This window comes from Saimiri boliviensis, chromosome 4, assembly GCF_048565385.1.
Source record: "Saimiri boliviensis isolate mSaiBol1 chromosome 4, mSaiBol1.pri, whole genome shotgun sequence".
Lineage (NCBI taxonomy): Eukaryota > Metazoa > Chordata > Mammalia > Primates > Cebidae > Saimiri > Saimiri boliviensis.
Window position 1 is genome coordinate 145,925,284 of NC_133452.1, and position 27,720 is coordinate 145,953,003.

At 42.7% G+C, this 27,720-nt stretch overlaps 1 protein-coding gene across 1 annotated transcript in view; it reads left to right on the forward strand.

The window, feature by feature from the left end:
• Positions 1-232: 232 nt before the first annotated feature.
• Positions 233-27,720, forward strand: part of DSP (desmoplakin) — a 125,567-nt gene continuing 98,079 nt past the window's right edge. Inside the window, exon 1 of the mRNA XM_074398421.1 lies at positions 233-529. The gene's annotated coding sequence lies outside the window, so the exon portion shown is untranslated. The remainder of the gene's footprint in view (positions 530-27,720) is intronic.

Consider the following 27,720-nt stretch of genomic DNA (forward strand, 5'->3'; position numbering starts at 1 on the left):
AAAATAACACGTTAAGTCCTGAGTTCTTGTAGGATCATCCCTTTACAAGATACTTTTCATGACATTGGCCCCCGATGTGCCACGGTTTTCTCGACTTTGACAAGCCGGGATCACTTCCTCGGGCACGCAGGAGGTTGCTAAATTAGTGCTTCCTAAGGGCTCCGAGCGCCTGGGATGAACGTCACGGCGCATGCGCCAAGCTTATCAGGGTCGCGCTGTGAGTTCCAAGCGAGCTCCTAATTCCGCAGCCTACCAGCGGTTGGGGAACAGTGTGCCCACTTTTATCTCAGCACCTGGCTTCTACAGAGGAAGGGATGGGGAGGGCATAGCGCGAGGGAGGAGGAGAGATAAAGCAGCTTTGTGCATGGGTGAGTCAGAGCCCGGACACTCCAACCTATGGCTGAAAAGAGCATGAATTTCCCACGCCCCTGTTCTGCTGTGAGGGGGGACCGCGTATCCAGTAATTGCAGAATGCCATTATTAAACAGAAGGTTGGCTGTCACACAAGTGTCAACACGTAGCGATGGAGGTGAGTAAATGACTATGACTCTCAAAGTAATTTTTAGATACAAGCACAAAATGAAATGTCTGTGAATGAGACTATTAGAGAATCTCCTCGAGGAAGTGGTTGCAAATGTGCAGCTCCCAGAGCAAAACCTATCACAGGTGTGCCTGGTGTAAGGCCGTCCAATGAGACACACCTGAACTTCCACACAGAATGGTTGAAGGAGGAGGTGGGATTCTTCACATTAGACAAGAGACTTTGGGCCATGCACAGTAGCTCACGCCTGTAATCCCAGCACTTTGGGAGACCGAGGCGGGTGGATCACCTGAGGTCAGGATTTCAAGACCAGCCTGGTCAACATGGTGAAACCCTGTTTCTACTAAAATTACAAAAAAATAATTAGCCGGGTGTGGTGGTGCGTGCCTATCCCAGCTACTAAGGAGGCTAAGGCAGGAGAATTGCTTGAACCTGGGAGGCAGAGGTTGCAGCGAGTGGAGATCACTCCATTGCATTCCGGCTTGGGCAACAAGAGACAAACTTCATCTCAAAAAAAAAAAAAAAGAAAGAAAGAAAGAAAGAAATTAAAAAAGAAAAGAGACTGCTTCACAATCGAGACTAGTTCTGGGTTCTTGTTTTTGTTCCTCAGGGAAATATACACATAACAAAAATTTACCATCTTAACCATTTTAAGTGTACAATTGAGTAATGTTAAGTACATGTACCTTGTTATGCAACCATCATCACCATCCATCTGCAGAAATTCATCTTCCCAAACTGAAACTGCATTCCCCTCCCCACAGCCCTTCCTAACCACCATTTTGCTTTCTGTTTCTGTGAATGTGCCTACTCTAGGCACCTCCTATAAGCAGAATGCTATTGTATTTTGCATTTGGCTTGTTTCACTCAGCATATATCTTCAAGGTTCGTACATGTGTCAGAATTACCTTCCTTTGTAAGGCCAAATGACTTTACATTCCATGATGCATATGTGCCACATTTTTTTTTTTTTTTTTTTTGGGACAGAGTTTCGCTCTTGTTACCCAGGCTGGAGTGCAATGGCACGATCTCAGCTCACCGCAACCTCCGCCTCCCGGGTTCAGGCAATTCTCCTGCCTCAGCCTCCTGAGTAGCTGGGATTACAGGCACGCGCCACCATGCCCAGCTAACTTTTTGTATTTTTAGTAGAGACGGGGTTTCACCTTGTTGACCAGGATGGTCTTGATCTCTTGACCTCGTGAGCCACCCGCCTCGGGCTCCCAAAGTGCTGGGATTACAGGTGTGAGCCACCGCGCCCGGCGAGCCACATTTTGTTTATCCGTTTATCTGTTGGTAGACATTTGGGTTGCTTCCACATTTTAGCTACCATGAATAATGCTGTGTGAATGTGGTGTATGGAAAGTGTGTGTTGCAGTTCCTGCTTTCAATTATTTGGGGTTTATACCCAGAAATGAAATTGCTAAATCAAAAGGTAAATTTATTTTTTTAAGGCAGGGTCTCACACTGTCACCCAGGCTTGAGAGTGCAATGGCTCAATCCTGGCTCCTTGCAGCCTTGACCTGTGCTCAAGTGGTCTTTCTGTCTCAGCCTCCCAAGTGTGGGACCACAGGTGCATCCCACCACACCCAGCTAATTTTTGTATTTTTGGTAGAGATAGGGTTTTGCCCTGTTGCCAAGTCTGGTCTCGAACTCCTGGCCTCAAGTGATCCATCCGCCCTAGCCTCCCAAAGTGCTGGGATTATAAACGTGAGCCACCATGCCTGGCCATGGCTGGGTTCTTTTAAATACCAATGTTTAAAAATAGAATTATTCTATGAAAAACAATGTAGTCCCAAAATTTTTCTAGAATAAACAATATGGTAAAACATGTATAATTTCCTAGTTATACTTTAAAGGTAGAATGTAGCTTAAGGGGCAGAAATGAAGTTAATTATTCTTCCTCATTCAGGTTAGGCTCATCGGGACTCTAGCAGGGCCCTGCCCCTCCTCCGTTTCCAGTGCCTGTCCTGTTCTCTCTCACCACAGACACTCAATGTAAGGTGGCTGCTGAAATATTAACACAGGATTGCCATCAGTAATCTCAATTGTCCTCAAAACCCTTGGAAAATAGCTCTTTGTTAACAATCTCACTGTTCCTCTGTTTATCTTCTCACTCAAGCCATTGTGCTAGGATTGAAAGACTTTGCACTTCATGGCTTACAGGAAAGTTAAGGGGGTATGTTTTTGCTCCAGAAGCCACATGAAAATGGGACTGCATTGGAATAAGCATCTGTAGGAGCTGATGCCTGCCCTGGCAGTATCTGTAACCGAAAATTTCCAGAATTGTAATGGGAGAGTGGGGTGTGAGGGAACAACCCCACTTCAAAAGAGGAAAAACGATCCAAAGGCTGGGTGCTGTGGCTCACCCCTGTAATCCCAGCACTTTGGGAGGCCAAGGTGGGCGGATCACCTGAGGTCAGGAGTTTGATTCCAACCTGGCCAACATGGTGAAATCCTGCCTCTACTAAAAAGACAAAAATTAGCCGAGTGTGGTGGTGTGTGCCTGTAGTCCCAGCTACGTGGGAGGCTGAGGCAGAAGAATCACTCGAACCTGGGAGGTAGAGGTTGCAGTGAGCCAAGATCGTGCCACTGCACTCCAGCCTGGGTGACAGAGGGAGACTCCATATTAAAAAAAAAAAAAAAAAAAAAAAAAAAAAAATCGAGAGGTGGGGCAAAATACCATGGTAGAAATAAATACAGATATATCAGTAAATGAACTAAATTCATCAGTAAAATAAACAAAGATTATTAGTCGGTAAAAGAGAACCAGATAAATGTTGCAGTTCCTGCCTGCCTGAAGGCCTGAGAAACTTTCCCAGTTGGGTTAGGGGAAGCAAGAGAGAGACTGAGGGTATTGTGAGGGCTACCCAGCTCTCCACTTTTTCGAATGTGGAAAGAAATAAAAAAGCAAAAGAAAAAATACATATATAAGAAAAAGAAGAATGACTTTGCTCTTGAATTCTCAAGAGCACTGGAACTGACTCTCAGGGTGGGCATCTACAGGCTGATGCGTGCTGTGACTGAAGGCCCATTGGAGGCATGTGGGGCAATAGGAGCCATAGAGAGGGACCTACTTCTGTTCACCAGGGAACTGTGAGCTCAGAGGTGGTTCCTTGGGAGAAGTGACTCCTAAGCTGAGTCCTGAAGATCAGTGTGAGCGGGCCAGGCAGAGGAGAAGGGGGGGAGGGGCATGTGAAAAGGCCCAGTGCCGAGAGCAGGCGTCCTCAAACTACGGCCCGAGGGTCGCATGCGGCCCCCTGAGACCATTTATCCCGCCCCCCGCCGCACTTCAGGAAGGGGCACCTCTTTCATTGGTGGTCAGTGAGAGGAACACAGTATGTGGTGGCCCTCCAACGGTCTGAGGGACAGTGAACTGGCCCCCTGTGTAAAAAGTTTGGGGACGCCTGGCCAAGAGAGAGCCCGATCTGTGGGAAGAACCAGGAATCGCTCAGCAGCGCTGGAGTTGAGTGTCAGTGCGGGGTGGGAGGGTGAGAGAAGAGGTGGACAGGAGATCAATCATGAAGGGCCTTGAAGCTATGCCAAGTCTGTAGTTTGTGTTGTGGGAAATGCACAGGCATTGGTTTCAAACTGGAACGTGTCATGATTACTTTTTTTTTTTTTTCAGAATGATCATTCTAACCCAAATGTGGAAAATAAATTGGACGGGGGAATGAGAGGTCTGTTAGGAATCTGTTTTATCCTGGCAAGAGACAAAAAGGGCATTGGCAAAAGAGAGAATATTTGTTTGCTCATTCCTTTATTCATTCACTTATTTGACATTTACTCTGTATTTTTTTCCTTAGCATCTACTATGTGCTCACATTGTGCTGTGCTGGGTGCTGGGAATACAAAAGTAAAAAAGAGAAACATGGTCCCTGCCTTCCCAGGGCAGACACTCACTTGGCAGTTCTGGTTTTTAGTCTGCTTTGAGCCACTATAACAGAATACTACAAACTGGGTAATTTATACGGAAGAGAAATTTATTTCCTTCAGAGTTCTGAGGCTTGAAAGTCCAAGATTGAGGGGCTGGCATCTTTCAAGGATCGTCTTCTTTTTAAAAAAAAAAAAATCTATCAGGCTGGCGCAGTGGCTTACCCCTTTAATCCCAGCACTTTAGGAGGCCAAGGTGGGCGGATCACCTGAGGTCAGGAGTTCGAGACTAGCCTGGCCAACATGGCAAAACCCCGTCTCTACTTAAAAAAAAAAAAATACAAAAATTAGCCAAGCATGGCAGCATATGCCTGTAACCCCAGCTATTTGTCTCAGCTACTTGGGAGGCTGACTCAAAAGAATCTCTTGAACCCAGGAGGCGAAGGTTGCAGTGAGCTGAGATTGCACCACTGCACTCCAGCCTGGGCAACAGAGGGAGACTCCGTCTCAAAAAGAAATCTATCTTTCTATCTATGCATCCATCTATCCATCCATCCATCCATTCACCTACCTACCTACCTAGTTATTTAGAGACTGAGTTATGAGACTGGTTAATTTTTGTATATTTTGGTAGAGGCGAAGTTTCATCATGTTTCCAAGGCTGGTCTTGAACTTCTCGGCTCAAGAGATCCACCTGCCTCCACCTCCCAAAGTGCTAAGATTACAGGCATGAACCACTGCGCCTGGCCAGGGATCTTCTTGCTGTGTCAGTGAACTGTGACAGGGCACAGAGAGAGAGAAAGAAAACAAGAATAAGTGAACCCACTCTTTCAATAATGGCATTAATCCATTCATGAGAGCAGATCCCTCCTAACATAGACAAGCTCTCACTGTGTTGTCCGGGCTGGAGTTGAGTAATCCAGATATAGCTCAGTGCAGCCTCAGCCTTCTAAGGTCAAGTGACCCTTCTCTCTCAGCTTCCTGAGTAGTAGGGATCACAGATGCCTGCCACCACACCTGGCTAATTTTTAATTTTTTGTCGAGCCAGGGTCTCTCTCTGCTCTCCAGGGTGGTCTGTAATTCTGGCTCAAGCAATCCTCCTGCTTTGGCTTCTCAAAGTGCTGGGATTAGATTACAGGCATGAGCCACCTCATCCAGCCCTAAACATCTCTTAAAAGTTTCACCTCTTAATACTGCTATAATGGCAATTAAATTTCAACGTAAGTTTTGGTGGGAACAAACATGAAAACCATAGCACCAGGCAAGTATGAGGGCAATGACGTGTATGAGCTAACACGATACAGAGTAGTTTTGGAGCATATACACTGGGAGCATATTCCAAAAGACTCGGAGCATCAGAAAGACTTTCTAAAAAAACTTCCCTAAAATGATGTCTCAGCTAAGACCTGAAGGAGGAGCAGGAGATAGGCTGGTGAAGATGAGGTAGTGGGGGTTCCAGATAGTTGGAATAGTAAAGGCAGCTCTTCAGAGATGAGAGACATCAGAGCTTCTGAATGAATGAAAAGAAGTTCCGTATGACTGGACCACAGGGACTATTAAGAAGGAAGCAGGGGCCTGATCCCAAAAGGGCCTCTAAATCACATGAAGGAGGCTGGACCTTATAAGCGGCATGGGATCATATAAGAGAGAGAAAGGATCAGATGGACATCTTGCGAAGATCACAGTCTAGATAAATAGTAACAAGACAGACTAGAAAGGACTTGGCAAAGCATTAGCTAGATCTGGGGTTACAGAAGGGCATGAAGACTCCCAGGTGTCTGACTTGGGTACCATAAAACAAGAGGAAGGGAGGTTGGGAAGGAAGATCTAAATATTATTTTGGATCTGTTGATTTTGAGGGATGGTCAGGTGGAGCTATTCAGTAGGTGGTTGCATACTGGAGATGGAACAGAGCTACTGGCATGTAGGAGCTATACAGTGCAGAAATCATGGGATTGGATGAGATCAGGGAGGCGAGTCTGCAGGTGAGAAGAGAGCTGCGGATGCTAACTCAGGGAATTCCAACATTTAAGGTTCAGGCAGAGGAAGAGGACTCTGCAAAAGAGGCTGGGAAGGGGCAGTTAGAGGGTACGAGGAAGACTCAGAGAAAGAAATCATGCATTCTAAAGATTTCCAAAGAAGAGGGCAAGGTCAAGTGTGTCAAATGCCTTGGAGAGGTTAGGTGAGATAAGGATTGAGAAGTGGCCATAGAGTTTGGCAGGAATAGTTTCAGTTGAAAGACGAGCGTGGGAGTGGGCAGGCTGCAGTAGGTGGAGCCGTGGGAGGTGGGGAAGAGACTTCAAGTCAATGCATTGGGGAGGCCAATGCCATCCTTGATGGTAGAGCAGTGTCCAAGCCAGCCAGGGGTAGGTCAATGGAAGCAGCACCGCAAAGGCAGATTTAGTCCATGGCTGCAGGAGGAGAATGCTAGTGATTAAAAAGGTGAGACCCAGCTGGGGGAACAGAAATGTTTAGGGGTTAAAGACCAGTGACTCTGGCTGCTAAAGGATTCTGAACCACCAAGCACATTCATTACCGTTGCCCTTATCAATCTTAAGCATTGATTATATTCACCCAGACAGGAAGAGTTCTGTAAGTGTTATTTAAGTGGCCAGTGAACATGACTTATTGGCACTTACAATGGGCCATGTGCTAGAGTTATGAATATAAATAGGTGCCTGCTCTTGAGTATCTCATATCCTTTGAAATACTTGCATTGAAAAAGGCAGAGTAAAACTGGGTTAATTTCCAAAGCATCAAAAACGGTAAGGAATGTAGATTATAATAAAGTCTTACTTGTTTTTTTGTTATATTGGGTTCAGAGAAAAACTAATCTCGCAAAGTTTTGCCTTTATGATTCATGGTCTGAAGGGTCAAACAGAAATGAAGGCAAACTCGAGTCTAGAGTTCTGTGTGTGTGGAATTTGGGTCGGGGGGATGGAGAAATAGACCACAAGGCAGGGATGGGAAAACTAGGGCTGGTAGGGCTGCTGGGACAAGCTAGAGACCAAGCTTGCATGGCCTTATGCCAGATGGCTATGGATTACAAATGGGAAAATTCCTTTTGGTTTGTTTGCTATTTATTTTTTTGGAGAAAAAGTGATTCTATATAAAAATACTAAAGGGAAATAAACTGTAAGTGTTAACAATGATTACCTCTTGGTGGAGGGATTAGGAATGATTTGATCTTCTTAATAATGTTGTATATTTGTGATGAATAATACTAATTTTATAATCTGAGAAAAGATACTATTTTTAGAATGCAAAAGAAAATATAAAAAAGTGGCAGGATGCTGGGAGTGGTGGCTCATGCCTGCAATCCCAGCACTTTGGGAAGCCAAGGCAGAAAGATTGCTTGAGCCTAGGAGTTACAGATCAGCCTGGGCAACATAGCAAGACTATGTCCCTACAAAATGTAAACAAATTAGCTGGGCATGGTGACATGCACCTGTGGTCCCAGCTACTTGGAAGGCTGAGGTGAGAAGATCACTTGAGCCCAGGAGTTTGAGGTTGTAGTGAGCTGTGTTTGAGCCACTGCACTCCAGCCTGGGCAACAAACAATAAAGAAAGAGAGGTGGGGGCGGGGGGAGAGCTAGAGAGAGAGAGAGAGAGAGAGAGAGAGAGAGAGATTGTGTTCCAGTGGAGTGGCCAAAATGAAAACAAACAAAGATGCTGGATTTTATTATCTACATTGCTTCATCAAAAACAAAAAATGTAGAAGATTGTATTGGTAGGAGCAATATTCAGAAATAGCACTGAAGACCTAAAAATCACATGCTATGCTTAACCTTGTCACAAACTAGAGGTGGTCCTAGGCACTTTATTTCTTTCTTGTTTTTGAGATGGACTCTCGATCTGTAGCCAGGCTGGAGAGCAATGGTGCCATCTTGGCTCACTGCAATCTCCACCTCCTGGGTTCAAGCCATTCTCCTGCCTCAGCTTCCCAAGTAGCTAGGATTACAGGTGTGTGCCACCATGACCAGCTAATTTTTATATTTGTAGTAGAGACAGGGTTTCTTCATGTTGGCCAGGATGGTCTTGGTCTCTTGACCTTGTGATCCGCCTGCCTCAGCCTCCCAAAGTGCTGGGATTTCAGGTGTGAGCCACCACACCCGACCGACATTGTCTTTGATTTATTTAATAATATATAAAATCTAGAAATAATAGATCTGAAAGAAATGGTGTTTGTGTGTCAGCCCTGCACACACTGTCTCTAGAGGAGGAAAATGACTTGCCCAGGTTTGTATAGTTATTATTTACATTTTTCTGATTATGCAATAATAATTTTGTCTTGAAAGTCTTGAAATTATCAGGTAGAAAGTGCACTATAAGAACAAATAAATATTGAGTTAATGGCTGCTGGAGCTCCAGCCATTAAAAAATTGAATTATAATTTTTTTTTTTTTTTTTTTTGAGACAGAGTTTCATTCTTGTTGCCCAGGCTGGAGTACAATGTTGCGAACTTGGCTCACCACAACCTCCGCCTCCTGGGTTCAAGTGATTCTTCTGCCTCGGCCTCTTGAGTAGCTGGGATTACAGGCACATGCCACTGTGTCCGACTAATTTTGTACTTTTAGTAGGGATGGGATTTCTCCATACTGGTCAGGCTGGTCTCCCGACCTCAGGTGATCCACCCCACCTTGGCCTCCCAAAGTGCTAGGATTATAGGCCTGAGCCACCGTGCCTGGCCAAGTTATAATTCTTAATTGTGACATTTTTATTGATGAAAAGAAAATGAGTTGATGCCTCTGATAAGAGAGTGATATATTCTAAAATAAAGGCTCAGTATTAACTGAAAGAGAGTTTTTTTTTGTTTTTTGTTTTTTGTTTTTTTTTTTTGAGACGGGAGACAGAGTTTCGCTCTTGTTACCCAGACTGGAGTGCAATGACGTGGTCTCGGCTCACTGCAACCTCCGCCTCCTAGGTTCAGGCAATTCTCCTGCCTCAGCCTCCTGACTAGCTGGGATTACAGGCACACGCCACCATGCCCAGCTAATTTTTTGTATTTTTGGTAGAGATGGGGTTTTACCATGTTGGCCAGGATGGTCTCAATCTCTTGACCTCGTGATCCACCCGCCTCGGCCTCCCAAAGTGCTGGGATTACAGGCTTGAGCCACCGCGCCCAGCCAGGAGAGTTTTTAAAGTTTAATTCGTTTGGTAGGAGGGAAGTAATCTCCTACAAAATCTGGCCGACTATCCTGAAATTCAATTTTAATGAGTATTTGTGGGTAGGGAGATAGATGGAAATGTGTTTGGGGAATGTAGTCTCGCTTTCAATACAATTCTCTTTTATTAACCTCATGGGAAGGGGGCCTGCTTTCCCTTGTATTAAATCTCTAGACAAAAGAGTGAAGTGTCAGGACTGCAAGTTGCTGCCGGCGCAGGCAGGTCAGGGAATCTGCTGCCGCTGGTGGGGAAGACACGCTTACAGCTTTCCACACCCATTCCTGAATTGTGAGAAAAGAAACCTACCCAGAAGCTGGAAGGAATCCAGAAAACATGAGCAAACCCACAGCTTCTCCCTTGATAGAAAGGTGTGTCCACTCATTTCTTAGGTCTACTGAAGCCTTGAGAAGATTAATTGAGGGTTTGCCTGCCTCGGAGGCATTTCACTTGGGCAGGCTCTGTCCTGATCAGCAATGTTCCAGGCCATCAAGACACACACTTAGGCACTCCGTGTGTGAAATCCCAAAACCGCAGCTGCTGACCTAGGATTTTGTAGACCCTCTCTGCTCTTTAGGGCCAGAGAGCCCCAGCAGTGAAAAGCCCGAGGAAGGTCTTATTTTCCTTGTCATGTCTTTCAAATAAATTAGGAAGAATACGCACAGCTAAATTTGAGAAATTATTGGCACAGCCCTCAATTAAATCCTCTGGATAGAAAACACATTCTTATTTCATAAAATAAAATCTGAATTGAGAGCCTATCCAAGATTTTTCAGTACCTTTTAGAGTCAATTAAAAAATCCCACTGCTGGCCGAGTGTGGTGGCTCATGCCTATAGTCACAGCATTTTAGGAGGCCGAGGCAGGTGGATCACCTGAGGTTAGGAGTTCAAGACCAGCCTGGTCAACATGGTGAAACCCTGTCTCTGCTAAAAATACACAAAAAAATTAGCTGGGTGCAGGAGTGTGCACCTGTAGTCCCAGTTACTAGGGAGACTGAGGCAGGAGAATTGCTTGAATCCAGGAGATGGAGGTTGCAGTGCGCCAAGATCACACTACTACACTCCAGCGTTGGGGAGAGTGAGACTTAGAAAAAAAAAAAATCCCACTGCCTTTCTTTCCAATGCAGATGTCTGTTAGAGTAATGTGGTGGCGTTTCTTCCAAGGGACCCAGAGCTTGACAAACCTGGTCATAGAGAGAAACACATTGGTAAAGTTGTCCAAAAGAGCAGACAAGGCCATTCAAGGAATTTGACCCACTTTTAGGAGTTAAAGAGCTAATTATTCAGGATTAAAAAAAAAAAAAAAACAAAAAAAAGGGTTGGGTGCCATGGCTCATGCCTGTAATCCCAGCCCTTTGGGAGGCTGAGGTGGGCGGATCACCTGAGATCAGGAGTTCGAGACCAGCCTGATCAAAATGGTCTCTACTAAAAACACAAAAAATAGCCAGGCGTGGTGGTGCATGCCTGTAATCCCAGCTACTTGGGATGCAGAGGCAGGAGAATTGCTTGAGCCTGGGAGGTGGAGGTTGCAGTGAGCCGAGATCATGCCATTGCATTACAGTCTGGCCAACAAGAATGAAACTGTCTCAAAAAAAAAAAAAAAAAAAAAGATTTTTAGCATTATCGTAGATACATTTTTCTGTAAAGTGTAAGGTTAAGAAACACGCTTTTTCCCCCCCTGGCATCTTTGTTGAATATCGATTGCTTCTCAATGGAAGGGCTTATTTCTGGATGTTCTAGTCTATTCCATTGGTCCATAAGTCTACGCTTAGGCCAATACAAAATTGTATTGATTACTGTAGTTTTCCTTATATAGTAAGTTTTGAAATCAGGTAGTTTGAGTCCGACTTTATTTTTCAAAATTGTTTGGCTCTTCTGGCCGGGTGCGGTGTCTCAAGCCTGTAATCCCAGCACTTTGGGAGGCCGAGGTGGGTGGATCACGAGGTCAAGAGATGGAGACCATCCTGGTCAACATGGTGAAACCCTGTCTCTACTAAAAATGCAAAAAATTGGCTGGGCATGGTGGCGCGTGCCTGTAATCCCAGCTACTCAGGAAGCTGAGGAAGGAGAATTGCCTGAACCCAGGAGGCGGAGGTTGTGGTGAGCCGAGATTGCGCCATTGCACTCCAGCCTGGGTAACAAGAGCTAAACTCCGTTTCAAAAAAAAAAAAAATTGTTTGGCTCTTCTAGATTTTTTGCATTTCTATATAACTTTTAGGGTCAGCTTGTCAAACTCTATTTTTTTTTTTTTTAGACGAGTTTTTTGCTCGTTACCCAGGCTGGAGTGCAATGGCACGATCTCGGCTCACTGCAACCTCCGCCTCCTGGGTTCAAACAGTCCTCCTACCTCAACCTCCTGAGTAGCTGGGATTACAGGCACACGCCACCATGCCCAGCTAATTTTTTTTTTTTTTTTTTTTTTTTGTATTTTTAGTAGAGACGGGGTTTCACCATGTTGACCATGCTCTCGATCTCTTGACCTCGTGATCCACCCTCCTCAGCCTACCAAAGTGCTGGAATTACAGGCGTGAGCCACCGTGCCCAGCGTCAAATTCTATTTTTAAAGCCTGTTGAGATTTGTTAGAGATACACAGAATCTATAGATCAGTTTAAAAAAAAAATTGCCCTCTATGATACTGAGCCTTCTGATCAATGTACACGGTGTGTCCTCCATTTACTCAGCTCTTCAGGTAAATATCTTAGCAATGTCTTGTGGGTTTTAGTGTATAGGTATTGCACTTTCTTTGTTAAATTTATTCTCAAGTATTTTATTCTTTTTGATGCTATTGTGAGTGGAATTATTTTTGAATTTCATCTTACTATATTGAAATACAATTAATTTTTGTGTATTGGGCTTGAGTTCTGTGAACTTGCTGATCCGGTTGATTCATGCCAGTAATTTTTTGTAGATTTCTTGGGATTGTCTACATACAGGATCATGTTTTCTTTGAATAAATACACAACCTTTATACCTCCTTCCCAGTCTATATATGTTTTGTTTGTTTTTCTTGCATTATTTCATTGGCAAGAGCCCCAAGTACAGTAATCCTTCCCTAAGGACATTGGTGGGTTCTTAGATACTGTGACTTTAAGTAAAAGGACATGCATCAGGTCTTTTTTTTTTTTTTTTTTTTTTTTTGTAGATAGGACTATAGGTGCATGCCACCATGCCTGGTTATTTTTATTTTTAGTAGAGATGGGGTCTCGCTATGTTGCCCAGTCTGGGCTCAAGTGATCTTCTCACCTCTACCTCTCCAAGTGATGGGGTCTCGCTATGTTGCCCAGTCTGGGCTCAAGTGATCTTCTCACCTCTACCTCTCCAAGTGATGGCATTAGAGGCATGAGCTATTGTGGTGCCTGGCCTCAATGTAATTTATTTATAACATTTATGCAAAAAAAAGTTTATGTTATGAGTCATTTTGCTTAAAGTCACAGTTTTCAAGACCCTATTGACATTACATGAGAACTTACTGAATAAAAGCTGAATAAATGCAGTGAGGGGATATTCTTGCCTTGTTTCCAATCTTAGAGGAAAACCATTTGGTCTTTCATGGTCTTATTATTTAAAAAATTGTAGTGAAAAATACATAACAAAATTTACTATTTTAACTATTTAGAAGTGTACAGTTCTCTGGCATTAAGTTCATTTACATTGTATCATCATCATCATCATCATCATCCATCTCTAGAACTTTTTCATCTTCCCAAACGGAAACTCTGTACCTATTAAACACGAACTTCCCATTCCTGCAGCCTTTGGCAAACACCATTCTACTTTCGGTCTCTATGGATTCCATTATCCTAGGTATCTCATGTTAGTGGAATGACAATATTTGTCCTTTTGTGTCTGTCTGGTTTCACTTAGCACAGTGTCCTCAAGGTTCGTTCGTGTTGTAGCATGTCTTGGAATTTTCTTTCTTTTTAAGGCTGAATAATATTTAATATTTCATTACATATTTATTCTTTTGTTTTTAAGTATGATGTCAGCTGTGGGGTTTTCAGAAATGTCCTTCATCAAATTGAGGAACTTTTCTTTTATTCCTAGTTTGAGAGATTATATCCTGAATGTAAACTGGATTTTGAGAAACGACTTTTCAGCAACTACTGAGATGACTATGAGGTTTTTGTCTTTTATTCTAATTATAGAATGTAATTACATTAATCCAATATTGACTGTTAAACCAATCTTGCATTCCTGGGGTAAGTCCCACTGTCATAGTGTATAATCCTTGCTTTTTTTCTAAGAATTATCTAGTTTTATAATAGCTCTTATATTTAGGTCTATGATTGATTTTGAGTTACTTTTTGTATATTATGTGACAACAGGGTCCAAAATCATTCCTTTGCATATGGATACCCAATTGTCCCAGCACCATTTGTTGAAAAGTCTATTTTTTCCCCACTGAATGATCTTGGCACTCTTGTTGAAAATCAGTTGACTATAGACATTAAGGCTTGTTTCTGGAACCTCAATTCAGTTTCATTGATCTTAATTTAACCTTCATTTATTTATTTATTTATTTATTTATTTTTGAGACAGAGTCTTGCACTGTAGCTTGGGGTGGAGTGCAATGGCGTGATCGTGGCTCACTGCAACCTCTGCCTCCTGGGTTCAAGTGAGCCTCCTGTCTCAGCCTTCCACATAGTTGGGATTACAGGCACGGGCCACCACGCCTGGCTCTGCTGATCTTTAGATCTTCCTTATGCTGTACTACGCTGTTTTGATTAGTGTAATAACTTTGTAGTAAATTTTGAAATCAGGCAGTATGAGCCCTTCAATTTTGTTCTTTTTTAAGATTGTTTTTGTGAATTTGGGTCTTTTTAAATTTTAATTCTTATTTATTTATTTTTTAAGACAGGGTTTCATCATGTTGGTCAGGCTGGTCTTGAACTCCCGACCTCAGGCGATCCACCCGCCTTGGCCTCCAAAGTGTTTAGATTACAGGCGTGAGCCACCATGCCCGGCCCAAATTTGGGTCTCAGATTTCTTAGAGTCCTTTTTAACTTTACCTCATCAGGGAAGAATTGCCTTCACTGAGTTGTGGCTTAAGATTATACACTACAGCAGAGCTTCTTAACTTGGCAGTACATAAGAATCACCTGGGGGGCTATTTTTTATTTTTATTTTGGAGATGGAGTCTCACTCTGTCACCCAGGTTGAAGTGCAGTGGCACAATCTCAGCTCACTGCAACCTCTGCCTCCTGGGTTCAAGTGATTCTCCTGCATCAGCCTCCTGAGTAGCTGGGACTGCAGGTGTGTGCCACCACGCCCAGCTAATTTTTGTATTTTTAGTAGAGACAGGGGTTCAGCATGTTGGCCAGGCTGGTCTTCAACTCCTGACCTCAAATGATCTTCCCCGCTCAGCCTCCCAAAGTGCTGGAATTACAGGCATAAGCCACTGTGCCTGGCCTATATAAATTCTTGTAGCCTACACATTTATCATATTTTCCCCTCTTCTATTAATAGCTTTTATTTTACTTTAACTGCTTATGTTTATGGTATCCATTGTTCTATTATTATTATTATTATTATTATTATTTTATTTATTTTTTTTTTTTTGAGGCACAGTTTCGCTCTTGTTACCCAGGCTGGAGTGCAATGGCGCGATCTCGGCTCACCGCAACCTCCGCCTCCTGGGTCCAGGCAATTCTCCTGCCTCAGCCTCCTGAGTAGCTGGGATTACAGGCACGCACCACCACGCCCAGCTAATGTTTTGTATTTTTAGTAGAGACGGGGTTTCACCATGTTGACCAGGATGGTCTCGATCTCTTGACCTCGTGATCCACCCGCCTCGGCCTCCCAATATTATTATTATTTTTGAGACAGAGTCTCACTCTGTTGCCCAGGCTAGAGTGCAGTGGTACAGTCTCGGCTCACTGCAGCCTTTGCCTGTCAGGTTCAAGCAATTCTCCTGCCTCAGCATCCTGAGTAGTTGGGATTACAGGCACATGCCACCATGCTTGACTAATTTTTGTATTTTTAATAGAGATGGGGTTTCACCATGTTGGACTAGGCTGTTCTCAAATTCCTGACCTCTGGCTATCTGCCCGCCTTGGTCTCCCAAAGAGCTACGGTAATGAGTCACCACAGAGGGGGTTGTCATGTTATTATAGGTGTTTTTGTGGTAAATCACTCCAAATTTCTTGTGGGAGAAAGTGGGATGTAAATAAAAACACTTAAGGCTTGACTTTCCTTTTCTTTCTTTTTTTTTCCCTTAAATTATTATGTATATATTATTGTACTTTAGGTTCTGGGATATATATGCAGAACTTGCAGGATTGTTGCATAGGTACACACATGGCAATGTGGTTTGCTGCCTCCATCCCCCCATCATCTATATGTGGCATTTCTCCCCGTGTTATCCCTCCCCAACCTCCCTACCCCCTGCTGTCCCTCCCCATTCCCCCCCAACAGACCCCAGTGTTTGATGCTCCCTTGCCTGTGTCCATGTGTTCTCATTGTTCAACACTTGACTATGAGTGAGAACATGCAGTGTTTGGTTTTCTGTTCTTGTGTCAGTTTGCTGAGAATGATGGGTTCCAGATTCATCCATGTCCCTGCAAAGGACACAAACTCATGGTTTCTTATGGCTGCTTAGTATTCCATGGTGTATATGTGCCACATTTTCCTTGTCCAGTCTATCATCGATGGACAGTTGGGTTGGTTCCAGGTCTTTGCTGTTGTAAACAGTGCCACAGTGAACATATGTGTGCATGTGTCTTTATAATAGAATGGTTTATAATCCTTTGGATATATACCCAGTAATGGGATTGCTGGGTCAAATGGAATTTCTATTTCAAGGTCCTTGAAGAATTGCCATATGGTCTTCCACAATGGTTGAAATAATTTACGCTCCCACCAACAGTGGAAAAATGATCCTATTTCTCCACATCCTCTCCAGCATCTGTTGTCTCCTGATTTTTTAATAATCACCATTCTGACGGGCGTGAGATGGTATCTCAGTGTGGTTTTGATTTGCATTTCTCTAATGACCAGTGATGATGAGCATTTTTGCATATGTTTGTTGGCCTCATATATGTCTTCTTTTGAAAAGTGTCTGTTCATATCCTTCACCCACTTTTGAATGGGTCTGTTTGTTTTTTTCTTGTAAATCTGTTTTAGTTCTTTATAGATTCTGGATATTAGCCCTTTGTCAGATGGGTAGATTGCAAAATTTTTTTCTCATTCTGTTGCTGGTTCACTCTAGTGATTGTTTCTTTTGCTGCACAGAGGCTGCGGAGTTTAATTAGATCCCATTTGTCTGTTTTGGCTTTTGTTGCCAATGCTTTTGGTGTTTTGGTCATGAAGTCCTTGCCTGTGCCTATGTCCTGAATGGTTTTGCCTAGGTTTTCTTCTAGGGTTTTTATGGTGTTAGGTCTTATGTTTAAGTCTTTAATCCATCTGGAGTTAATTTTAGTGTAAGGTGTCAGGAAGGGGTCCAGTTTCTGCCTCCTGCACATGGCTAGCCAGTTTTCCCAACACCATTTATTAAACAGGGAATCCTTTCCCCATTGCTAGTTTTTTAAAAAATCAATTAATTATTTATTTTTTAAAGTGATCCTTGGTGCTAACCCATTGCTTGTTTTCGTCAGGTTTGTCAAAGATCAGATGTTTGTAGATGTGTAGTGTTGTCTCTGAGGCCTCTGTTCTGTTCCATTGGTTTATATCTCTGTTTTGGTACCAGTACCATGCTGTTTTGATTACTGTAGCCTTGTAGTATAGTTTGAAATCAGGTAATGTGATGCCTCCAGCTTTGTTCTTTTTGCTTAGGATTGTCTAGGCTATATGGGCTCTCTTTTGGTTCCATATGAAGTTTAAGGTGGTTTTTTTTCCAGTTCTGTGAAGAGGATCATGGGTAGCTTGATGGTTATAGCACTGAATCTATAAATTACTTTGGACACTATGGCCATTTTCACAATATTGATTCTTCCTAACCATGAGTATGGAATGTTTCTCCATCTGTTGGTGTCCTCTCTTATTTCCTTGAGTAGTGATTTGTAGTTCTCCTTCAAGAGGTCCTTTACATCCTTTGTTAGTTGTATTCCTAAGTATTTTGTTTTCTTTGTAGCAATTGTGAATGGCAGTTTGTTCTTGATTTGGCTCCCTTTACTTATTGGTGTATAGGAATGCTTGTGATTTCTACACGTTGATTTTATATCCTGAGACTCTGCTGAAATTGCTTATCAGTTTAAGGAGATTTTGGGCGAGATGATGGGGTCTTCCAAATATACAATCATTTCACCTGCAAATAGAGGCAATTTGACTTCCTCCTTTCCTAATTGAATACCCTTTATTTCTTTTTCTTGCCTGATTGCTCTGGCTAGAACTTCCAATACTATATTGAATAGGAGTGGTGAGAGAGGGCACCCTTGTCTTGCGCCAGATTTCAAAGGGAATGCTTCGTTTTTGCCCATTCAGTATGATATTGGCTGTGGGTCTGTCATAAATAGCCTTTATTATTTTGAGATACGTTCCATCAATACCTAGCTTATTGAATGTTTTTAGCATAAAGGGCTGTTGAATTTTGTTGAAGGCCTTCTCTGCATCTATTGAGATAATCATGTGGTTTTTGTGTTTGGTTCTGTTTATGTGGTGGATTACGTTTATAGACTTCCCTATGTTGAATCAGCCTTGCATCCCTGGGATGAAGCCTACTTGATCGTGATGGATAAGCTTTATGATGTGCTGTTGCAATCGGTTTGCCAGTATTTTATTGAAGATTTTTGCATCTATGTTCATCACGGATATTGGAAGTTTTCTTTGTTTGTTGAGTCTCTGCTGGGTTTTGGTATCAGGATGATGTTGGTCTCATAAAATGATTTGGGAAGATTACCTTTTTTTTTGGATTGTTTGGAATAGTTTCAGAAGGAGTGGTACCGGCTTCTCTTTGTATGTCTGGTAGAATTCGGCTGTGAACCCATCTGGACCTGGGCTTTTTCTGGTTGGCAGGCTATTAATTGCTGCCTCAACTTCAACCCTTGTTATTGGTCTATTCAGGGTTTCAGCTTCTTCCTGGTTTATGCTTGGGAGGGTGCAAGTGTCCAGGAATTTATCCATTTCTTCCAAGTTTACTGGTTTATGTGAATAGAGTTGTTGGTAGTAATCTCTGATGGTAGTTTGTAGTTCTGTGGAATCAGTAGTGATATCCCCTTTATCGTTTTTTGTTGCATCTATTTGATTCTTCTCTTTTTCCCTTTTTATTAATGTGGCTAGTGGTCTATTTTGTTGATCTTTTCGAAAGACCAGCTTCTGGATTTATTTATTTTTTTGAAAGTTTTTTTGTATCTCTATCTCCTTCACTTCTGCTCTGATCTTAGCTATTTCTTGTCTTCTGCCAGCTTTTGAGTTTTTTTGATCTTGCTACCCTAGCGCTTTGAATTTTGATGATAAGGTGTCAATTTTAGATCTTTCTTTTCTTCTCATGTGGGCATTTATTTCTATAAATTTCCCTCTAGAGACTGCTTTAAATGTGTCCCAGAGATTCTGGTACATTGTGTCTTTGTTCTCATTGGTTTTGAAGGACATCTTTATTTCTGCCTTCATTTAATTGTTTATCCAGTCAACATTCAAGAGTCAGTTGTTCAGTTTCCATGAAGTTGTGTGGTTCTGAGTTAGTTTCTTAATCCTGAGTTCTAATTTTATTGCATTGTGGTCTGACAGACTGTTTGTTATGATTTCCATTCTTTTGCTTTTGCTGAAGATTGATTTACTTCCAAGAATGTGCTCAATTTTAGAGTAGGTGTAATGTGGTGCTGAGTAGAATGTATGTTCTGTGGATTTGGGGTGGAGAGTTCTGTAGATGTCTATTAGGTTTGCTTGGTCCAGATCTGAGTTCAAGTCCTGGATATCCTTGTTAATTTTCTGTCTCATTGATCTGTCTAATATTCACAGTGGAGTGTTAAAGCCTCTCATTATTATTGTGTGGGAGTCTAAGTCTCTTTGTAGGTCATTAAGAACTTGCTTTATGTATCTGCATGCTCCTGTATTGGGTGCATATATATTTAGGATCGTTAGCTCTTCTTGTTGCATTGATCCTTTTACCATTATGTAATGCCTTCTTTGTCTCTTTTGATCTTTGTTGGTTTAAAGTCTATTTTATCAGAGACTAGGATTGCAACTCCTGCTTTTTTTTTTTTTTTTTTTTTTTTTTTTTTTTCTCTCCATTTGCTTGGTAAATCTTCCTCCATCCCTTTATTTTGAGCCTATGCGTGTCCTTGCATGTGAGATGTGTTTCCTGGATACAGCACAGAAATGGCTTTTGACTTTTTATCCAATTTGCCTGTCTGTATCTTTTGATTGGGGCATTTAGCCCATTTACATTTAATGTTAATATTGTTATGTGTGAATGTGATCCTGCCATTTTGATGCTAGCTGGTTATTTTGCCCATTAGTTGACACAGTTTCTTCATTGTGTCAATGCTGTTTATCATTTTGTACATTTTTGAAGTGGCTGGTACTGGTTGTTCCTTTCTATGTTTAGTGCTTCTTTCAGGAGCTCTTCAGGCAGGCCTGGTGGTGATGAAATCTCTGAGCAATTGCTTGTTCATAAAGGATTTTATTTCTCCTTCGCTTATGAAGCTTAGTTTGGCTGGATATGACATTCTAGGTTGAAATTTCTTTTCTTTAACGATGTTGAATATTGGCCCCCACTCTCTTCTGGCTTGTAGGGTTTCTGTTGAGAGATCCACAGTGAGTCTTATGGGCTTCCCTTTGTGGGTAACCTGACCTTTCTTTCTGGCTGCCCTTAGCATTTTTTCCTTCATTTCAACCCTGGTGAATCTGATCATTATGTGCCTTGGGGTTGCTCTTCTTGTGGAATATCTTTGTGGTGTTCTCTGTATTTATTGGGCTTGAATGGTGGCCTGGTTTACTAGGTTGGGGAAGTTCTCCTGAATAATATCCTGAAGAGCATTTTCTAGCTTGGATTCATTTTTTTCCATGACATTCAGGTACACCTATCAAATGTAGATTAGGTTTTTTCACACAATCCCATATTTCTTGGAGGCTTTGTTCATTTCTTTTCACTCTTTTAAATCTAATCTTACCTTTTCATTTTATTTCATTGAGTTGATCTAAATCTCTGACACCCTTTCTTCTGCTTGGTTGATTTGGCTATTGAAACTTGTGTGTGCTTCATGAAGTTCTCGTGTTGTGTTTTTCAGTTCCATCAATTCATTTATATTTTTCTCTAAGCTCTTTATTCTCGTTAGCATTTCATCAAACCTTTTTTCAAGGCTCTTAGTTTCTTTGCATTGGGTTAGAACACGTTCTTTTAGCTCTGAGAACTTTGTTATTGCCCACCTTCTGGAGCCTGTTTCTGTCAATTCCTCAGACTCATTTTCCATACGTCTTTGTTCCCTTGCTGGAGAGTTGTTGTGATCCCTTGGAGGAGAGGCATTATGGTTTTTGGTGTTTTCGTCCTTTTTGCACTGACTTCTTCCCATCTTTGTGAATTTATCTACCTGTGGTCTTTGTAGTTGGTGGCTTTTGGATGGGTTCTCTGAGTGGACATCCTTTTTGTTGATGATGCAGTTATTTCTTTCTCTTTTTTGGTTTTCCTTTCAACAGTCAGGCCCCTCTGCTGTATGACTCCTGGAGGTCCACTCCAGACCCTGCTTGCCTGGGGATCACCTGTGGTGGCTGCAGAACAGTAAGGGTTGCTGCCAGTTTCTTTTTCTGTTATCTTCATCCCAGAAGGATACACGCCAGATGTCAGCCTAAGCTCTCCTTTATGAGGTGTCTCTTTGGATATACGGGGGTTGGGGAGCTGCTTGAGAAGATGGTCTGTCCCTTATAGGAGCTCAAGTGCTGAACTGTGAGCTCTGTTGTTCCGTTCAGAGCTGCTGGGCAGGTATGTTTAAGTCTGCTGCAGCAGAACTCATAACCGCCTTTTTCCCAGGTGCTCTGTCCTGGGATGGTGGGGTTTTATTTATAAGTTCCTGACGTGTTGCTGCCTTTTTTTCAGAGATGCCCTGCCCTGCAAGGAGCTTGCCTAGTCGTAGTCTACCAGCAGAGGTGTTGCTGAGCTGCTGTGGGCTCTGCCCAGCTGCTATGTGTACTTCCTTGCAGTTTTGTTTATAGGTATAGGGGAGCTGCAGTGGCTCTGGCCAGTTGTCCTGGCGCTTGAGGAGGCGAGGCTATGTGTTCAAGGCCAACCTGGGCAAAATAAGAACCTCTCATTCATTAAAAAAAAATTGTTTTTTTTTTTTTGACTGGTCCGAAGGTAGTGAGTTATCTCAATTGATTGTTCACAGTCAGTTAATAGAGGTATAGTTAGAATTGCCTTGGTAATGGCGGTCTGCCTCAATAATGACAAACTGCCTCTGTAATGGTGGATTGCCTCGGTAATAGCGGACTGCCTCAGTAATGTTGGACTGCCTCGGTAGTGGCAGACTGCCTTGGTAATGGTGGACATCCTTCCCCCCACAGAGCTGGACCATCTCGGGTCCAGCTGTGCTTGCTGTGAAACTCTCAACCCAAAGCGTTTCAGATTGCTGGTCTTTGTGGATGTGGGACCCACCGAGCCAGATCATCTGGCTCCCTGTTTCAGCCCCCTTTTTTTCAGTTGAATGAGCATCTCTGTCTCCCAGGAGTTCCAGACACCAGTTGATATGGCTGCCCAGGTTTGTGTAAGGTTTTTTTTATTTTTTTGCGGAGTCCAGCTGCGCTGGCTGAAAACACCATGCTGGAAACTCGTGGCACTTTTCAGCCTGGTAATCTCCTGGTCTGTGGGCACTAAAAACTCATTTGGAAATGTGGTGATCACTCACCCTCTGCATTGTTCTCTCTGGGAACTGCACTCCAGAGCTGTTCCTATTTGGCCATCTTGGATCTCTCTCCTTTTTTTTTTTTTTTTTTTTTGAGAGGGAGTCTCACTGTCACCAGGTTGGAGTGCAGTGGCATGATTTTGGCTCACTGCAACCTCTGCTTCCCGGATTCAAGCGACTTTCCTATCTCAGCCTCCCAAGTAGTTAGGGCCACAAGCATGTGCTGCCACACTCAGCTAATTTTTGCATTTTTAGTAGAGGTGGGGTTTCACCGTGTTGGTCAGGATGGTCTTGATCTCTTGACCTCATGATTGCCCAGCTCAGCTTCCCAAAGTGCTGGGATTACAGGTGTGATCTACTGTACCCGACTGACGTTCCTGTTCAAGAGCCTAATGTAGTGCATGGAACTTCCTGTTCTCCATAAAATATGTTTTGAGTGCTAAAAAGGAATGATAACTGGCTGAGGGTGGGAGGTCAGAAAAAACTAGGTAAATCATTATCAAATTGATTAGGACAAGGATCCAGCCAAGCCCATTTATCATTTATCAAACATCAACTGTGCTGCATGCTTGCCCAGACCATTGTCCTCAAATCGGGGCAGGGTAAGGATGTCTGCTGGAGATCTTAGTACCATGGACTTGGTGATGATATCCACATCTGTAAAACGGGTTCACAGTACCTACCTCACAGGCATGTTGAGGGAATGAAGTGAGACTGTATATTCAGAGCACCCACCCCAGAGTCTAACCCTCGGTGAGTTGGTCAATATTATCTTCCCTCCTCATCTCCTTCCTCAATAGAGGCTATGACTATGTACTAAAATTGTATTTACTTTACAAAAAGATATAATCTGTTGAATGTGCAAATGAACTTTGTCATGTTTTGATCCAAGGGGTTTCTAATCTTTTGGGGGGAAGTGGGAGAATAAGAATTCTCCCCATGTGGCCCATGATAAACACCAGAAGGCTTTGTGTGGAATCATCACAATTACATTACTGCTTGGGTAGCAGAAACATGATGATGCTGGAAGCCATTAGAAGAGAAAGAGCTCATGGGACACAGAAGGAGACAGGTATGGAATGAGAATTGCCAGCAGCTGCCATCCTTAGAGAAGCGGCAAACTCTCCCTCTGCAGGGGGCTCGACCCTAAGGCCTCAAAAACTCTGTCAGTTCTCCAGATAGCTTCTTCCTTGTACATAGCTACCTACCACTGTAGCCCTTCCTCTGCCTCCACACCTTTCAATCTGGACCCAGGACACCAACAGCAGGGCCCTGGTGCCACCCAAAGCCCATCAGGGAACTGCCCCCATAGTATCTACCTTTTTCTTTTTTTTTTTTTGAGACAGAGTCTCACTCCATCACCCAGGCTGGAGTGCAGTGGCACACTCTCAGCTCAATGCAACCTCTGCCTCTAGGTTCAAGCAATTCTCCTGCCTCAGCCTTCAGAGTAGCTGGGACTGCAGGTGTCCGCCACCATGCCCAGCTAATTTTTGTATTTTTAGTAGAGACAGGATTTCACCATGTTAGCCAGGCTGGTCTTGAACTCCTCACCTCAGATGATCTACCTACCTTGGCCTCCAATAGTGCTGGGATTACAAGCATGAGCCACCACACCCAGCCAAATGACAATTTTAAAAAATTGAGGATGGTTGGTGGCAAAAAAGGCTCTTATGCTATTGGTTTCCTGGGGTCTATCATTGAACTTTAAGAATCTTGGTTAAGGGCCGGGCATGGCAGCTCACGCCTGTAATTCTAGGACTTCGGGAGGCTGAGACGGGCAGATCACGAAGTCAGGGGTTTGAGACCAGCCTGACCAACATAGTGAAACCCTGTCTCACCTAAAAATACAAAAATTAGCCAGGCCTGGTGGTGTGCACCTGTAATCCCAGCTACTCAGGAGGCTGAGGCAGGAGAATCACTTGAATCCAGGAGGCAAAGATTGCTGTGAGCCGAGATTGTACCACTGTACTCCAGCCTGGGTGACAGAGCAAGACTCTGTCTCAAAAAAAAAAAAAAAAAAAAAAAAAAATGGGGACTGCCAGGTTGGCTCACACCTGTAATCCCAGCGCTTTGGGAGGCTGAGGTGGGTGGATCACCTAAGGTCAGGAGTTCAAGACCAGCCTGGCAGCCTGGCCAACATGGCAAAACCCAATCTCTACAAAAAATACCAAAAAATTAACTGGGTGTGGTGGTACACACCTGTAGTCCCAGCTACTTGGGAGGCAGAGGAGGGAGGATCGCTTGAGCCCATAAGGTCGAGGTTGCAGTGAGCTGAGATTGTACCACTGCACTGCAGCCTGGGTGACAGAGCAAGACTCTCAAAAAAAAAAAAAAAAAGATTCTTGGTTTAGTATTTCCTAGGACCACTCCTTCTCCTTCTATCTCAATCCTATTTTCTAATCTGATAACACAATTTAGGTTGTGCATTTTAAAATGACGATTACTGAACTGTGTGGTGGCTTTCTTTATCAACGTTAAAAAATTTATTTTTTGAGGCAGGGTCTTGCTCTGTCACCAAGGCTGGAATGCAGTGCCATGCTCATAGCTCACTGCAGCTGTGACATCTTAGGCTCCAGTAATCCTCCTGTCTCAGCTCCCTGAGTAGCTGGGACTACAGGTGTGTGCCACCACATTTGGCTAATTTTTTTTTTGTAGATATAGGGTCTGGTCTGTATACAGGGTCTGGTCTGTATGTTGTCCAGGCTGGTCTCCAACTCGTAGCCTCAAGCCATCCTCCCATCTCAGCCTCCCCAAGCACTGGGATTACAGGTGTGAACCACTGTGCCTGGCCCCTTTATTACTTATTGAGGAGGATAAATATGGAGATTTCATGCCTTACCCCATGTTCGGTTCCTGTGTTTTCAATGTCACGTCCCACTAACTTACTCTCCAGTCACGCTGATATAGATCCATAGGGAGTTGTCCCCAACCCTCCATGCTGTGCCTTTGCATGTGATGCTCACTCTTCTTCGAATGTCTTCCCAACTTCTGCATGCCTTGAAAATGTCTATTCATCCTTCCACATCTACCTAAGACTTTAGCTTCCTCCTTGAAGTCTTCTTGGGGGCGGTCTTCCACCCTCAAACCCCTACTCATTTTTTTGTGTGTGTGCCTTTTTCTGACTCTATTTTCATTCTTACATATCGGTCTCCCTTACTACACTATGAGCTCCTTCAATACAAGATCTTCATATTCTTTATATTTGTGTTTCCAATACTATGACTATCCTTTTCATGTGTGGGTTGATAAATGTTTCTGCAATTTTACATTAAAAGAAAAAAATTCATGAAGGGAATTTCGAACTTAGCGTACACCAACGGGTTGGTGATCTACTCGTAGAATTATCCCCATCTTAGTGATTGGTTAGAATGAAAATTACACCCTTATGGGGACACTCCCAGAAAAAAAGCTAGTAAATTTTCTCAAAGTCTTTGTTTATTTATAAGATGGCATAAAGCCATAAAATAAATAATTATACATGTGAAGTATATAATGTGCTGTGTAATTACAGATGTGATGCTAATTGAACCCACTTCTCTGCAAGAGCTGCCTCTTAACACTTATTATTTAGGGCCAGCTGTGTGATATATTTGATTAATACAATTTAAACAGAATAAAGCAACCAGAGTAAAACCAAGCAAACTAGGTGTTACGTCAAATCCATCCAAACACCACTTGTTCAGAAGTATGTATCTACTTTAAGATCTTCTTTTACATTTTAACCAGTATAGGTATTAGTTATACCTTTTTGTTTGTGCTTCTCAGAAGGCCTATTTCATGTGGGATGCTAAAGTATTTAAGGACACATTTGATTTGCAGGCAGCTCACCCTTCAGTTTAATAGTGGATATCCCTGAAAATCAATTCCTCATCAAACTGAAGGTTTAAAATCATCCAAATGAGGGTTGGGTGCGGTGGCTCACGCCTGTAATCCCAGCACTTTGGGAAGCCCAGGAGGGTGAATCACCCGAGATTGGGAGTTTGAGACCAGCCTGACCAATATGGAGAAACCCCGTCTCTACTAAAAATACAAAATTAGTGGGGCATGGTGGTGCATATCTGTAATTCCAGCTACTCGGGAGGCTGAGGCAGGGGCATTGCTTGAACCAAGAAGGCAGAGGTTGTGGTGAGCCGAGATTGTGCCATTGCACTCTAGCCTGGGCAACAAGAGCAAAACTCTGTAAAAAAAGAAAAAAGGTAATTCACAATGTCACAAAATAGGAAATGGACATATTTTATCCTAAAAAGTAAATTAAAAGGGCTATCTATCCAAGACATAATGTCTTCCCCCCACCCACCTTTTTTTTTCTGCAGAAGAGAGGCTGGAAAATTGACAATTTTTGAGCTAAGCAAGCTTCAAACAGTTGTCAGCTGAGATCATTCTTTATATTGCCATATTTGACGTAAGACTTCAACATGGCAAAGTAAGTAAGTGCCACCAGAATTATAAAACTTTGGTGTAGAAAGTGACATTGGAGAGCATTATCTTGGCATCTTGAGGGAGCCCAGAGAGCCTGGGGGATTTTAGCTTCCTAAATCCAAGGGTGAATATTGCAACTCCTGTATTCACTGGAGTGAATCTTTTCTACCTAGAATTTTTGTGTATTTAGATATATTTTGGTGTCTAACACAAAACATTCTCCAAATAAAAGGCTCGTCATTACCACTCACTCTCTGAATACGTATTCCATTCCAAAGAGTACCATAACCATGTCGCACCTTGCCATCATCTCTTCTTCGTATCTGCCAACTCACCTTTTATTTTTTTGGAAAATTTTTTATTGTGGTAAAATACATATATACAATAAAACCATCTTAACCAAAATGTACAACTAAGTGGTACTAAATATGTTCACAGTTTTGTGCAACTATCAACACTATCTATTTCTAAAACTTTTTCACTACCTAAAGCAGAAACTTGGTAAGCATTAAGCAATAACTCCCCATTCTCCCTTTTCCCCAGCCCCTGGTAATCTATATGATACTTTCTGTGTGTATAACTTTCCTATTATTGGCATTTTGTGTAAATAGAACCACACAATATTTGTCTTTTGTGTTGGGCTTATTTTAGTTGGTATAATGTTTTTAAGGTTCTTCCATATCATAGCATGGATCACAACTTCATTCCTTTGTATGGCTGAATAATATTCCATTGTATGTATATACCACATTTTGTTAATTCATTCATGTGCTGATAGACATGGGTTGTTTCCGGCTTTTGGCTGTTGTAATTAATGCCACAATGAACACTGACATACAAGTATCTGTTTCAGTCCCTGTTTTCAGTTCTTTAGGAGTGGAATTGCTGGGTCATATGGTAATTCTATGTTAGGTTTTTGAAAAAATGCCAAACTGTTTTCTACAGTGGCTATACCATT